Below are 13,644 nucleotides of genomic sequence, written 5' to 3'. Positions count from 1 at the left end.
TTTGCAGATGATTGCAAATTAGAGGCTGTCATTGAATCTCACACTGACACAAATGTTCACCAGGAGGAGTTGACACAGACAAACAACTGGTGTGAGAGCCATGGACTAAAACTAAATACCAAGAAATGCATAATAGTATCCTTTGGGAAGTCATCCATCTCTGATAACTATCATATTGACAACACACCCCTTTGAGTTGACCCAGTAGTCAAGGACTTAGGGACACACATAGATAGTAATCTAGCCTTTGATCATCACGTGTCTACTGTGGTGAGGACATCATTCTATGTTGCCCAACTTATAAACAGAGGTATGGCATCTAAGTCCAAGACAGTCATTGTTCCACTGTATTTGGCATTCATCAGACCTATCACTGAGTACAATGCCCCCTTTGGTATGTACCTAACCAGGCATATCCAACAACTGGAACGTCCGCACAGGTTCTTCACTAAAAGAATGCAGGATGTAAGTAATATGTCCTATGCAGACAGCCTCAAGGCCCTATCCCTGTATTCTGTCTCCTACAGGCTTTTGAGGGGAGATCTATGCCTGGCATACGGGGTATTGTCAGACCCCACTCTGCTGGACTTTCTGCATATCCACAAAACAAACAGCACCAGAATTACCCATTCTAAAGACTTAAACCAAGCTTGTGATATAAATAAGACCTGATGGTGAGATAAATATGTATCTCAGAGACTACCCCATCTATGGAACAGGCTTCCCATGCATGTGAAGCAGAGTTCCTCCCTAACCCAATTCAAGTGCAACTTGGACAATTGGATTGGAGACCAGAAATTTGTCCCTGGTTTGGCACCTATGTCTCTAATGGACACAGGTAACCTGTAAATGTTTCATCTCCCAGGCTCATGCTTACACTTATCAAGGGTATCAGAACTTGTCAGAGATTTGGGATGCATGGCTAGGCTTAAAAAGGCCCTTGTGGTCATTAGCCTAGTAAACATCTATGAACCTATAAAACCTTGCTAATGGTGATTATACTATTATTGGAATGTGTTTGCTGATGTTGACAATCATAAAAACATAAACTAAAGCCAAATGAACTGAAAGCTGGGGTAACCAAAAGTAATGAACTGGGAAAACACAGTCATTAATGAACTGTGACCAAAGGTATGGTTGTTACTCTGTGAAAGAAATATGTACTTGAAAGAGAAAAAAAGTACTGACAAAGTTTGTAGAAGAGTTGTAAACAAAATAAAGTATGTATTTTAAGACCTGATACTGAAATCAAAACTGAAAAGCTGCAAGGTCTTAAACAGTGCAAAACATATGTATAAGGACTGGGAACAAACTAAGGTGTTGTTCTAAGTAATGAATATTACACCATGGGAATTGATAGACAAAGAAATGGATGCTGCACTGTGAAAATCTTATAGTGAAACCCAGTAAACATTGTGGGTTGAAAGGCATTGATTGCACTAATAAAATAAAAATAAAAGAATTAAACCAGACTACAGTACTTGTAACCAAATATAAAGGTGTATTGGATCCTAACAAAGGCAATGATGTTAAGCTGCAGCAGCGGAGATTGCTGATTATGCAAAGCAGAGTGCTGTTGGGTCAAAAGTATATCAGTGGTGTGACGATAAGAGGTATTGCCAGCTATGCCAGGAGAAATATGGCAGTGGATTTGTAACATTTTCCAGCACAGCTAGCTGAAATTTTGTAAATAATTATATGTCAGTTGTATATCAGACTGATTTGTATAGATGCTTATGCTGAAAATGCATTTGTGGGGGTTGCTTGTGTTGAAATGTATCAACAGTGTGCCCTGCTGGAAGGAAAATAAATGTACATGCATTATTGTAACTGTTTAAATGCATACATTGTAACAGCATATACTGGAAGTGAAGAGGTTAATCCTGATTCACTTGATTTTGAAAAATATTCTTGAAATGAAATTACTTTATAGGTTAAGTCATAAAGATATTATCCCACAGTATAGAATGGAGTCAGAGATGAAATGTCTGTGCTAGAGAATAGTTGGTAGCTTCTGTAGGAGAGTGAAATGGTTTTATGTTTTTATGACTTCCAGGAGATCGCAGCAAAGCTCTATTTGTGTGCATAGTAAAACATAAGTGCTAAAATCCTGTCAGCTTCTAGTGCTAGTGATAGCAGGAAAACAGAGTCAGATGACCAGATGTGTGTGATTCATAGGTTCATAGGTAGGTACTAGGCTATCGGCCCTGGGGCCTATACAAGCCCAGCCAAAAAGGTACCCTGGCTTTTGCCACCCAAGAAAATTATTTTCCTGTGCCACTGTCGAGCAGAGCCTATGAACCTATGAACCATCCAATCATCAAGATTTTTCTTGAAGAGTGCTAATGAGGAGCTTTCTTTGATATAGATAGGTAGTTTATTCCAGAGTATGGGAAGTCTCTGGGACAGGAATCTAACCCTCCGGCATGTTCTGTTTATTGTGGTGACAAGGTTTAGGTCCCTAGAGCATGTAGCTCAGAGGGATTGGGATTTCTTTAAGTGGAGCATGTCCAACAGCTCTGGGTTTGACATAGCTTTGTGTGTTAGGCAGAGATCACCTCTGAGTAGGCGATATGCGATGGAGTAAAGCTGGAGTTTTTTGAGACGGTCTGCATAGGGCATCTGTTTGAGGCCAGTAATCCTCTTTGTGAGGTATTTCTGTGGCCTTTCCAGTTGTTGTAGATGTCATTCTGCAAGCCAAAAATAATATTTAAATATTAGTAGAAGCTTGCTTTCAGCATTCTGCATTCTGCCTTGAATCTGAAAACAAGGAACATTCACCCACATCATCTTCTCTTGCAGTAGTAAGTAACTTAACTAGAGAACAGTAATTCTTTTAGATTAGTCAGGAAAATATAATGAGATTAGAATTGCTGTTTTTCTATAACTGTGTGAAACTTTCTGTTGGTTATTTTAAATATTCCCTGTAACTGAAACTCTGGTGTTTACTGTAAATAGATATTTAGTATTTTCATATTCTTCTATTATTTGTTATTAAATGTATTTAAACTTCTCATTGTGGCTGGTCCTTTTTAGAAAATGTTTAAGCTTTGAGAGTATTTGCATATATTAATTTGGTGATAACTCTGGCCACTCCTGAAAGCCTGGCTGTTTGGTCAGCATTACCATTTGTATTAATATCGATTTCACTCAGTATAATTGGGTAATGTCACTTGTTCATCTCTAACACATATAACAAGAAGGCTTGTGGTATTCTTCAGATGCTTTAATACATACAAACACATCAGGATGGATACCAGCATCATAAAATACAAATGAACTAGTTAACAGACCGAGCTTACATGCATACATGCTTACATCTCAACAGCTAACTACAAAATGGCAGTCTAGCTTGCATATGCTCTGTATTTATACACTTGTGCAAGCCATTGGATAGCTTCTTAAAGGTATATACACACATATTGATCTACATCCTCCCTCTTAAAAAGATTGCCCTTTGAAAAAAAAAATATTAGAGTTAGGCGTGCATTACTATATACATTGAAAACAATACACAATGTTCATGTCCATGTTGCTTCATATCTGTTACAGGGTGTAGAGATGCGACCATATCTCGTACTATAACAGCTGGGACCAAATTTAGCAACAGGGACAATCTGTGGTGCACAACTCGTATCAGGAATATCTGGATTCATCACAGGAATGGGAATGTCCTTTGGAATTTCCTCTGGAACTGGAACACCAGAAAACTCACTCTGAGATAAAGAGTCTTTCTCACAGGCTATATGCTATGGTATAGGCTCAGACACTGGTCTCAAATGCTTCCAATTCCACCTAAACATTGCTCCTTCTGATTCCACAATGTACAATCTCAGCTCTGGGATCAATATTCTTCATGACACCAATCCGATCATAACCTTTGGATGTTTGCATCCTTATCACTTCTCCCTCTTGTAATGGATTGAGCATTTTACTGGTCTTATTGTAGTAGGACTTCTGGGTTAGGTGCTTCTTCAACAGATTAGCGTTCACTAATCTGTTATTCTTGACACATGGAACCAACAACTGACTACTGATTGGTAAGGTGGTTCTGATTTGTCTCAGCAGAATTCTCTGAGCAGGTGAATCAAGATGTTTATCCCAAGGAACATTTCTGAGATTCAATATATTCAGGAAAACATCACTATTGTCTCGTTTAGACTTCTCTAGTAATTGTTTTGCACTTTGGACTGCACGTTCTGCCAGACCATTTGACTGTGGGTACTCTGGACTACTTGTGACACGAGTAAAGTCCCATTATTCAGCAAATCTTTTGAACTGTTGGCTTGTAAACTGTGTGCCATTGTCACAAATAACTTTGTGCAGACTCCCATGAACAGCAAAATGATGCTTCATCGTAGTAATGACAGTACTGGATGTTAGGTTGGGAACTAGGTCAATCTCAAACCAATTGGAGTAACCGTCTACTAACACCAAATAATGTTGACCATATCAGTGGCTACTGTTGATCAAGGTAGTTCTGTAATCTGTTGATGTGGCTTTGTACTATTACACACTGAACAAGATGAAAGTGCTCTCTCAATGTCTTGTGACGTAGAAGGCCAAAATACTAGTCCTCTCACCCTTCTTTTGGTAGATTCAGTTCCTGGGTGACCACAATGTAAGATAATAGTGTACTCTGGTTGCAAGAACTTTGGAACAATTAATTTTGGACCTTTCATTATATACCTTTGCCAGAAAAAATCTCATATCTGTATGGAAAATAAGGTTGCACCTCTTGAAGTAAACTAGATTGCTTTGATGGCCATCCTTGTTTGATAAAGTGGTTGAGCCTCTGTAAAACTGGATCTGTGGCTGTGTGAGCTCTTAGCTTATCAAGATGTGTGGAAGAAAAATTTCACACTTCCATGACCTCAAAATCAAGGTTGTCATTCTCATGCTGTTCTGTGGTGCTTCTGGGTGATCTAGATAATGTATCAGCAAGATAAGGAAGTTTGCCTTTCTTGTAGACAAGATGGAAATTGTACTTTTGCAATCTCAGCATCATATGCTGCAGTCGAGCTGGAGCTGAATGCATAAGCTTTCTCAAGATAGTGACTAGAGGGTGGTGGTCTGTTTCGATCTGGATAGGGCTACCATACATAATCATGGAACTTCAAACATACAAACACAATTGCTAAAAGCTCTTTCTTGATCTGGGCATACTGCATTTTAGTTTGGGTGAGAGTTCTCAATGCATAGGCAATAGGTTGATCCTCTTGTAGAATGATCACACCAAGACCAAATTTTGAAGCATCACAGGAAAGTGTAACTTGTTTGTGAACAGCATAGTATGTGAGAGTTGGTGGACTAGGAATTCTCTGTTTCAGGACATTAAATGCTCTTTGGTGTTGCTCTAACTAGCACTAGGATGCATCTTTACTTGTCAGCTCTCTAAGCAGTGCTGGAAGTTGGCTAAAGTATGTAATTATCTTGTCTAGGTACTTGACCATGCCAAGAAAAGGTTACAGGGCTTGAACATTGTCTGGAGCTGGGATCTTGAGAATGGCTGTTTGTTTTGAAGGGCCTGGTCGTAGTCCTGTACTGGTAAATAAGTGACCAATACAAGTAACTTCTTGTAGCCTGAACTTGCATTTGTGTGGATTGAGCTTAAGATTCACTTGACTTGCTCTTTCTAGAACTTTTCTGAGGTTTCTGTCATGTTCTACTTCATCACAACCTCCTACCAGTATGTTGTCTACTATAATAGCACAAGGATACCCAGAAAAAAAAATTGCTCCATTGCATGCTGAAAGACTTCACTTGCAGAATTTATCCCAAATGGCATTCTCAAAAAACTGTACCTGCCAAATGGAGTACCAAATGTTGTGAGCAATGATGATTTCTTGTCAAGCTGAATTTGCCACGATTAACTCTTTGCATCCAAGACAGAAAAAATAGTGGCATTTGGCATCAAAGCTGTGACTTCTTTGACTGTGCACATTGGATAATGAGGTATTTTTAGTGCTTTGTTCAAATATCATGGGTCAACACAAATTCTGATGTCATCTGAGCTTTTCTTATGAGCTACCACCATGGAAGATACCCTTTCAATTGGAGTTTCAACTAGACAAATCACACCTTGTTGCACTATTTTATCTAACTCAGCTTTGACTCTGTCCTCATGGCTGTTGGAACTTTAAACACTGACCTAATAACTGGACTGACCTCTGGGTCTAACTTCATGGTGTACACAACTGGAAGTTTGCCTAGTTTGTCTTCAAAAAGATCAGCACAGGTAGAAAAAAATGTGCTGGGCAAAATTAGAGTAGTGGTCTTTTAAGCTAACATTGTGGTCTTCCTTAGTAAATGAAAGCCCCATTTTCAAACTCTGTCTCTGAGCCCTAATAATGACTGGACATGCCTTTTGACCACATAAAATAATAAGTTGTAGCTTCTTCCAGCAGAGTAACATGAAAGCACTACTGAGCCTTCAGTTTGAATTTCTTCACTTCCATAAGCAGCAAGCTTCGCACACCTTGCCAGATTAAGCCTTTCAACTTTACACACTCTAGCAAATGTTTCTGCTGACATAACATTGAACTTGGAACCCATATCAGCTTTGAACTCTATGGGTTTGCCATTTATCTGAACAGTACAAAATACTTCACTCTTTGCCCCAGAATCTACTGCATTGACCGTTTCATGAAGCACTGACACACCATCAACATGAGTGGAGTTGCCACTGTCTAATTGATCAACTCATTTCTTAAAATGTTCCATTTTAATAAATGAATGTGGGCCTTTTGATTTACAAAATCTTTTGAAATTATTCCATTCATTACATTTGTGACATTGTTGACCAAATGCTAAACATGTTTCCATTTTAAACTCATGGTTTCTACCACAATTACTACAGTTGGCAATGACACTGGGTTGGGGCCCATGCTTTGAGTTTGGTGACTCACTTTTATGCTTCACTGAGACTGTGCAAACTCTAGAATTTGCTAGAAAGTTCTGGGGTTTACCAGTGAGTGCTGCAGGGGTTACAGTTGCTGCCATGTGCTTGGGCCTATTTCTTTTAACTACGTGCTGCATACTATTAACATGAGCTTTATCACTGTGCCTTCGAGAGCTGTTCTCATTTGTAAGCATATTTGCGTGCTTTTCTGTGAGCTCGAATATCTGACAACTCTCAATGGCCTTATTCAAAGTTAAATCACTGTCACAAAGCAAAATCTTTCTCACAGCATCATCTTTTATGCCACACACAAGTCTGTCCTTTATCAACTCATCCCTTAAGTTACCAAATCTGCACATTTTAGTCTTATTTCTCAGGTCAGTTATATATGCTGCAAAAGTTTCATCAGGCTTTTGATCCCTTGTATAAAATAAGTGCGTCTCCATTGTAACATTTGTCTGGGTTTTACACATTTCTCTAAATTTATATTTCAAGCACTTTGGGTCCTCCCTTGAGTCAGCCGGAACAACAATATGATGGTTCCCCCTCTCCTGTATAGATAGGAGGTACATACACAAATGAACGTTCCCATTCTATGTCTTCTGGCCCAGCTAAATTAAGTATAATAAATACCTTTATATGGTCATCTTTATCAGAAAATGATACCTGTATAAAAATGATGGGGTGCCTTCTGTGCGAAGTCTGCATGTCCTCCCTGTGGTCGCGTGGGTTTCCTCCTACATCCCAAAGACATGCTGTAGGTGGATTGGATACTCTAAATTGGCCCTAGATGTGAATGTGTGTGTGTGTGTGTGTGTGTGTGTGTGCCTTCTGTGAAAGGTTGGGCACCGGGCTGGCAACTTGACACCATAAAACTCTACTGCCAATCATGAGCGGACAGGTGATCCGCTGTGGTGACCCCTAACCAGGAAAAAGCCGAAAGAAGAAGAAGAAGATGCCTGTATAAAAATGTTGTACTCTTGCACAAACACTCTCCAGTTCTCAGCAATATTATTGTCAAACACAAATGCACTGGGTTTTCGAAATCCATCTGCCATGCCCACAAAGTATACACAAACACACTGAAAATATGGTCCTTGTAATTATATACGAACAAACTGTTCTGTGAGCTTGCAATAACATTCAAACGCAGAATAAACTCTTCAAAATACTGTACTTTATGAAATATGCTCTGTAATGACTGTATTCATTGAAATATGCCCTGTAATGGCTGTACTTTGTGAAATAGCTTTACTGTAACACTCATGAACATGCGAACACCTTATATACTTCTAATAACTCAGATATATTTGCTTAATACGAAAAATACATATGCTTTGCGAAAATGTGGTTTCCTTTTATTTTATTTGTTGTATGCAATTTGGACTTTATTTCAAACATTTTCCATAGTAATTTGAATATTTTTATCAATATTGTACATATCGGTTTATGCAAATATCATTTAGAACATTCTGTATGCCTTGTTTCATATTATACGAAAATAAATAGGGTTGAGCAAGTTTTAATACCTGAAATTAGTTTCTGACCTTTTTTGCAAAGTTTTGCATTTTTTAGGATGATCCACTTCTGTATATTCCACCAGCATCTAAACAAGTGCCATAGGTCGTTTTAGCTAAGCTGTTTCTAACTTCATGCCCCTTCGGTATGCTTCTTCTAACTCCATGTCCTTTCAGACATCCCGCTTCTGACACCTTGTCTCTCATTCATCTCTAACACACATAACAAGAAGGTTTTGTTCAGATGCTTTAATACACACAAACACATCAGGATAAATAGCAGCATGATAAAATATGAACAAACTAGTTACCAGACAGAGCTTACATACATACATACATTATTACACCTCAACAACTAACTACAAAATGGCAGTCTAGCTTGCACGTGCTCGGTATTTATACACTTGTGCAATCACAAGTGGATTAAGCATAAACTTCAGACTGGTAAAGATGAGGTACTAAATGTAGCTGAAATATACAAATTAAATCAAACAGGTTGATAGCTGTGTGTATCTGGAGCAGCTAATATCATACAACAACAAAGTAATATTTAGAGTCAAAATGCATTTAAAGCTGTTTATGAAAAAATAATCCCTTGTCTGCAGGTTGCAAACTTATTTGGTATTCCATTGTTGCACAACAAGTGTGGGTGCAGAGTTTACACTGCTTTAATGTATTTTTTGTTCTTAATTTAGGTAAGCATGAAACCATTTTTAAATTAAGGAAAAATAGTTTTGTAGCACATCTATTATTTGATCAGTAGAGTAACTGTACAAGCAATTAATTGGTAACTTTACATTAAAATTAATGGAAATTTTAACTTGGAAGTGACAGATCATGCTATTTATTAGCATGCCTTCTAACTTCTGCCCTAGAAATATAGTAGCTGGGCATAGGTAGCCAACCCTTGTTCTATTACTATGACATCAAAGCACCTGCAATCAGTTGCTGCTAGCATCCATTTGCAGTGCTTCTTTGGCAATTTCTTATCATATGACCAGAACCTATTGGGAGCTGCAGATGCACAGATCTTCAGGGATTTTTTTTCTCTTCCAAGTATGTGTTTTATTTTAATGTATTAGTACAAACCAGATAGAACTATGGAGTAGTGGTAATTGCAGACAGTGCCCACAGCAAAACATATGTTTTACTTCCATTTCTATTTGTTTTTACTATGATCAACATGGGGATTGCTCTAAATCAGCAGCAACTTGAAATACATTATTGTAGCTGTTTTATTACTTTTATTAAGCAGAGGTGATCATTACTAGTAGTTACCAGATGGGGGTCAGTTGGTGGATGAAAACAATGTACAGTTAGGGTAATTGATCATTGATGTGGCTTGGTGGGGTAGGACAGAACACAGTACCTAAAAGCTATAAAATGGAATTATATTACTTTGATTAATTGTTCTTTCACTTTTACTGGCATGAAACTAGACAGATATGTGGGCAGTAATAACTGTAAACTCTGTTCAAAGTACAATACAGCTGTATTTTTTTATTTGATTTTTTATGGCAATTGACACTTGGTGGGGTGCCATAACAGCAGCAAGTAGAAATACTTTTGGGTACAGAACTGGAACCCACTAATGAGTTTCTGAGATACTGAAGATGTATGGAAAATGAAAAACACAGAAAAATCATCAAAACTCGTACTGGATAAGCATATGTTATATGCAAAGGCAGCTGGAAATATTTCTAAGACAATTAGACAAACATTAATGTGAGACACTAAAAAATGGACAAAAGTGGTGTAAGAGTTTATTCCCTCAGCTTCCATAGCTTCCATTACCTGACTATGTGACTCTGAGTTGGTAACTTAAAAAAATAAAAAAAGATATTTTATATCAAAATACATGGTATGACAACAGATTAATACACTTAAAAGAGTTGTGTTTGAGACATGGAAGGCTGCTATAGTTGACACAATTAAAAAGACTGCAGCTGTGTACAAAATTCTAAATCACTTTCTAGCACAGTAACTTGTTTTAAATACGTTATGATATGTTAACAATGAAAATGTTACATTGGCTATTTTTTTCTCTAGATGTATAGGGTTTCTAATACTGTGTCATAAATGGACCCCATTCCTAAGTCAGGGTATTGTTAAAGTTAATGAAATTAGTATGCCAACATTGATGTATGCCAACAATATTCTTCTCAACACCTGCAATGTACCCGAATTGCTTCCTTCCTTGGTTCATATGAAATTAAATGCATTGGCAGCATATTTAAGTATGCTTGAAAATGATCTTTTTATTAAAACCGTTGCTCCTACTATTCTTGGAACTATCTGAGAGTCTTTATTCCATACTACTTAGTTTCTGCTTGTGTATCCAACTCTATGCCTTTCATTATGCTAGGATACTATAATAACTGAGTACAGCTATTTCAGTGGTTAATGTTACATTTGTTTCTTTTTTTGACTGCACTATCAGGTTTTCTACTTCAGTGGTTAATGTTACATTTGTTTCTTTTTTTGACTGCACTATCAGGTTTTCTTGCTTCTACTTTCTTGAATGTTGGCATTAGCAGGGTGATCCTTTCTTTTTTTTATTTTCAGTAATTCTTTGAGGTTTATGTTTTCAGTGCTTCTCAGCTACTAATATGCTATAGTGTTTGCACAGTACACAATGCAACAGATTTACTACATTATTGTGCCTTTCAGCATACAGAATTGCAGCCATTTATTGTCTCACAATCAGCAACAGGATGCACAATTGTTTCTCCCTGTATTTTGTCATGCTCTCTCAATGGCTGATTGTGTATGATGTTATGTAGATACAAAAAATAGTAAAAGTAACAAAAACTAAAATATCTTTAAACACTGTCACTAAGAAAAGCGAGGAAAACACAGACCTCATATACTTCTGTTCACTGGGACTGACGACAATCAAGGGGATGGCTATCATAAATGTGAAAAGGAAATTGTACACTGTAAAGTTTCTGGTATGGACAATTAGATTTAAATGAAATGTTTTGACAAGCACCTTTCTATAACCTGAGAAACAAGAAACTGAAACTGTACTTCGGTGTTTGAAATGCAGAGTATTTATATTTTATTGTATGTGAAACAAGACTAGGTCAAACTGGCAGGCAAAGATGTAGACATATGCCACTTTCTCTCAGATTTTTGAAAAAAAAAAAGTTGCTGCAGTGGCAGAAATCTTCTTTCCAAAAGTTGGTGTAGTCTTAGAGCTGGTAATAAAATCAAGAGGGCAGTGGGGATACAGACTCCTGAATGGTTGTATGCAGTGATTTGATCCCCACATAAAACACTCTTTGTGTTCATCAAATACAAGTTTTTGGACATTAAGTTTCATTTCAAAAAAGCATTTTATTTGGCCTTCTTTGATGTATCAAGTTGCATCTATATAATTTAACCTGACCAAGGAGATAGTGTAGGCACTGCTTGGTATTGTGTGGCATTTACACTATGTTGTATCTGCTTATTTGGAATAAAGCCCTTAGTAAAATAATGAATTCTGAACTTGTGTTGGTGTCTGTGGAGCTACCATATTAATAGAAAAATTAACAAAATATATACTTATGTATATTGGTCCAGAAAATGGCAAAGTACCAAAATCACAAAATACTGAAAATATCCCACAATAATTCAATAAAATACCAAAAGTATACACAGTGCATCAAAAACAATGTATAAAACAAAATATTTGCAAGAAGCATGTTCTTTCTGCACTTAATATCCCTACTTTTATGTCTTCAGCTGAAGGTTGCACAAGGTCAATGAAATTACAATACTTTTGCTGAAACGGGTGGGATTTTGACAGCTCACCAACTCTGACAGGGAGGAGTAGAACTTCTGTTTGTGATTTGGCACTCCCATTCCATGACTGCAAGACATATTACTGCTAAACATTCAGCATTAGTGGGGGAGGGCTGCAGTGGGCTCACATTATCTGCAACGATGAGCATGACATCAGCAGCTCTGCCCAGATGAAGCACTCCAAAAATCCACTGCATACTAGATGGCATATATAATGCTGCTACTGCCACCAGATGCTCCGCTCCATGTTTCTTATTCTTTTTCCAACCACCCTTCATCTGACATGGTCCATGTCCTGGCAGATTTATTTACTGATTGCATTTGATTACTGAGAAATTCCAGCTAGGCAATAAAACCCTTTTTCAGTGGAGGCCTATGGGAAAGGCTCCAACTGACAAATATAAATACATAAAAAGTATTTGATATACAGAGATAGCAAGCACCTCTGCTAAAGACAAAAGGAGTAAAATACAATTGACATTTACATACAATGTACAGGGCTGCATTTCCACTGGAATCTACAGTATACAATCAGGATATAAAGTTTCATTATCATTACATTATAGCACTAACAGTGATGGCTATGTATGTACAAACCATGTAGATTCAAGAAAGGAAAGCAATCCAATCATACAAACAACATATAGGATTGCATCCATGTTGCATTATAGATTTACTTCTCAGTACAACAATTAACAGTGATGCATGTCTGTGTAGCCTTCACTTTTAAATTCACAAAAAATAGCTGTAAAGAATATCCTGTAATAATGCAGTAAGAGATGTTAATAATTGTAACAGTGCATTTGTGTCAACAAGAATGGGTTACACACAGTACAAGAGACATTAAAGTTAGCAACAGCAGAAACAGAAAGTAGTACCAGAGACACTAAAGTTAGTAGCAGCAGACGCAGAAAGCAGTACCAGAGACACTAAAGTTAGCAGCAGCAGAAGCAGGAAGCAGTACCAGAGACACTAAAGTTAGCAGCAGGCAAAACAGAAAGCAGTACCAGAGACACTAAAGTTAGTAGCAGCAGAAGCAGAAAGCAGTACCAGAGACACTAAAGTTAGAAGCAGCAGAAGCAGAAAGCAGTACCAGAGACACTAAAGTTAGCAGCAGGCAAAACAGAAAGCAGTACCAGAAATACTAAAGTTGGTAGCAGCAGAAGCAGAAAGCAGTACCACAGACACTAAAGTTAGCAGCAGCAAAAGTGGAAAGCAGTATCAGAAACCCTAAAGCTAGCAGCAGCAGAAACAGAAAGCAGTAGTAGAGACACTAAAGTTAGCAGCAGAAATAGAAAACAGTACTAGAGATGCTAACGTTAGCAGCTGCAGAAGTGGAAAGTAGTACCAGAGACACTAAAGTTAGCAGCAACAGAAACAGAAAGCAGTATCAGCTTAGCAGCAGCTGAAGCAGAAAGCAGTACTATAGACATTAAA

Source organism: Protopterus annectens, chromosome 8.part1, assembly GCF_019279795.1.
Source record: "Protopterus annectens isolate FY-2018-M chromosome 8.part1, PAN1.0, whole genome shotgun sequence".
NCBI classification, from domain to species: domain Eukaryota; kingdom Metazoa; phylum Chordata; order Ceratodontiformes; family Protopteridae; genus Protopterus; species Protopterus annectens.
Note: the sequence above shows the minus strand (reverse complement) of the source record.